The sequence below is a fragment of the Physella acuta genome, unplaced genomic scaffold, assembly GCF_028476545.2.
Source record: "Physella acuta isolate Inbredline_101_S28 unplaced genomic scaffold, ASM2847654v3 ptg000699l, whole genome shotgun sequence".
NCBI classification, from domain to species: domain Eukaryota; kingdom Metazoa; phylum Mollusca; class Gastropoda; family Physidae; genus Physella; species Physella acuta.
Window position 1 is genome coordinate 115397 of NW_026732218.1, and position 3487 is coordinate 118883.

At 35.6% G+C, this 3487-nt stretch overlaps 1 non-coding gene across 1 annotated transcript; it reads right to left on the reverse strand.

Moving 5' to 3' along the window:
- Trnag-ucc (transfer RNA glycine (anticodon UCC)) lies at positions 1–72 on the reverse strand. The gene has a single exon. It is a non-coding gene; the product is annotated as a tRNA-Gly (tRNA).
- Positions 73–3487: the final 3415 nt, after the last annotated feature.

Genomic DNA, 3487 nt, shown 5'->3' on the forward strand with positions numbered 1-3487 from the left:
TGCGTCAGCCGGGAATCGAACCCGGATCGACTGCTTGGAAGGCAACAATGCTGACCTTTACACCACCGACGCCGATACATAGCGATCAATTTCATTCAAATTCAAATCGGATAGTGATTAATTTGTGATTGATTCGGATATTGACATATTTGTAGTCACAGTCCTGGGAGGGGGGGGGGAGTTCAAATGGAAATTTCTATTTTATAGAAGTGTGTTTTGTTTATTAACAAAAAACAATGTTTGGTTGTTTGATTTAGTAATTCAATAAACAGGGTGACTACATACGAAAACAAAAACGCGTTGTTTTATTGCATTTTTATCGTCATAAATTAACGCCTTTATATATATTAAGACTTTCCGGATTGTACATCTAAAACATTTTTTTTAAAACTAGAAGTCAACAGCCACAACAAAAATATCGCATTTTATTTTATTAACATGAACAGTAAAGTAACAAATATAAACACGTTTATAATAACAATTTAACCTAGTACACGACTACACAACCTGCCAATCACACTTTGACCGTGCCTGAATAATTTTTTAATTTTTTTAAATTTATCCTGTTTATTAAGAACTAATTTAAGCCAACTTTTATCCGATATAAAAATAATGTAAAACTAAATTATTTTTTGGCTTATTAGGGCCTGAAATTAGAATGCCTAAACAGAGGCGTAGCGAGGGGGTGGGCAGGGGCTGGGGATAGCACCGGTTGACACAATTTAAGGGGGGGGGGGGGTGACACCAATGCAAAAAATAGCAAAATGTATAGAGAAAAACTTGAGCGGGGGGGGGTGCAAATCAAAAGTTTGAGGGGGTGGGGGGAGGGGGGGTGCAAATCGAAAATTTAAAAGTTTGTCCCAAGGGAAGGGTCTATACGTCTCTGGGGTGGGGGTGACACCATTAAGTGCCGCACCGGGTGACACCCGACCTCGCTACGCCACTGTGCCTAAACATGCTGGAAGAAATTTGTCATTTGAAAATTCTAAATAAAAATCTTTCAGATAAACCTGTTTATCAATATTTGAACTTACGTATTGTATTTCAGTGAATGCTCGGAAATTTTCATTTATAAAAGAAATATTGGAATCTTTTGGAGCTAATATCTATGCAGTTTCAAAAATAAACTGCGTCAGCCGGGAATCGTACCCGGGTCGATTGCTTGGAAGGCAACCATGCTGACCTTTACAACACCGATGCCTATATACAGCTAAGCTCAATAGTGATTAATTCGACAGTGAATAATTTGAAAATAGACCCGTTCTTTAGTTTTACAGTCTAGGGGAAACAGCCGCGGAAAAATTGCGTAGCTCAAAAAAGTATTATTTCCCTCCCCTATAATTGGTAAAATTTTACTTCTGTCGTTTTCGAATGCAGTAGGCCTATCTAATCATAAAATTATTTAATTAATCTATTTGAATGATGTTCTGGATATGCACATATTTTTGTTTGATTGTTTTAGCTTAAAAAAATAAAGTTTTACTTAAATATCGAAAACAATAGAAGTTCAGACGATACAAACAAAAGCGTTAACTCAGTGCATAGAGTACAGATTATTCCTTTGGCAAAATAGCATTAATCCAAGAGATTTACTTAATTACTTGCCAATTATTTACTAGACTCACTATATGATGTTTACATTAAAAGTTGACAAGCTTAGTCAAACGTCTTGAGCGACTTCAAATACGTCCAGAGATTCTTCCAGGCATATCTTCGGGGGGGGCAATGCCCCCCCCCCCCGAAGAAAGTTTACGGCCCCCTCCCGAAAATTTCAAGTGCTCCCCCCCCCCCCCCCCCCCGGAGAAAAAAGTCTGGAAGAAACACTGCATACGTCCGTCCATTTAACACGTTTTAGCAGTGAGGTTGTTATCATGAGATATTAGGGTTTAAACTTAAAAGGTAACCAAAAAAATAATTTAAAAATCAGACGAACATAGAATAAGGGAATCAAAACTGTGAAGAATGAGAAAGGGATATCCTATTATTAATTGTCTTCAACAGAAAAAAATACTTTGTGTTTTATTAGTGAGTCAGGAATTTTAAAAACTTAGTCTTTAAACAAATGTTTAAAATGTAACGGGATTCAATTGGGAACTTACATTTTTTAGATTAAGGCTACAAAAGCAAAGATTTGTTTTTTATACACCTGCCTAGAAGTAGGGCACTAGACTACTAACCAGAAAGTCTCGTGTTCGAATCCGGGTCAAAGACAGTGGAACACCCTGAGTCCACCCAGTTCTGGTGGGTAACTCACATTAGGGAAACTAAAGGCGGCTGTGTATAGTGCTAACCACATCATCCCTTCATAAGCCGAGGTCAAGAAACATATGAACTCTACTTCATCTGCCCAATGGATCGTTTGATCTAAAGAGGAAATATTTCCCAAAAGTAAAACTTTGAAAATTTAATAGGCCTATCATAACCAACATTTTAAAGAGCAAAACATACGACTTAATTAAAACAATGCACTGAATTTAAATACTATCGTATATTTATTTCCTTTGTATTACAATTTAAATCAACAATATTTTTATTTAAAAACCATACGTAACATATACTCATAAATAAGCCGTCTTTGTATAATAATGTATAATAATTTCTGGTACGGACGTAAATGATTTCTCAAAATATCTGAGATCGAGACCATAAGACATCTCCCCCATCCAGTGGCGTAGCGAGGTCGGTGTCACCCGGTGCGGAACTTAATGGTGTCACCCCCCAGAGGCGTAGCGACCCTTTCCGGGGACAAACTTTCAATTTTCAATTTGCACCCCACCTCAAATTTTCGATTTGCACCTCTTAAAAGACTATTTAAACCTCGAATTAATCACTTAATTAAGTGGAATTATAATTAATCTGCATATATTTTGCTATTTTTTGCCTTGGTGTCACCCCCCTAAATGGTGTGACCCGGTGCGGTTCGCATCCCCCCCTCGCTACGCCCCTACGCCCATCTAACCCTTATGATGTAACAATCTGAGATGGGTAAATTGTCTTGAGTGTAGGCGACAACACAACGAATCATTTCAATGATTGCCTTACCAAGAATAAATTTATTATCTCCCATGTTAGTATGTAACAATATTAAAGGGAAGCTAAAATGTATTCTCGTTAATATTTTAATTAATACTTAGGGAACTATAAAGCTTATATAAAGCTTATAAGTCTAAGTGTTTTCTTTGTTAACGTATAAAAAATAAACTTATGTTGTTTAATTTGAAATTAGAATTTTTTGTCTAATATTAATAAACAGATTGACCATATAAGAAAACAAAAACATAGTTGTTTTATTACATTTTTATTGTTTAAAGTTTAACGATACGCCTTCAACAGCGCTCCTTTGTATGTATCTAATAGTCACCAGTTTTTTTTTGTATTCAAGCAAACAGCCAAAAAAAAAAAAAAAAAAAAAAAAAAAAAAAAAAAAAAAAGCAAACAGTCACTTCAAATAAAGCACATCTCAAATCATTTTAATAACATTACTAGA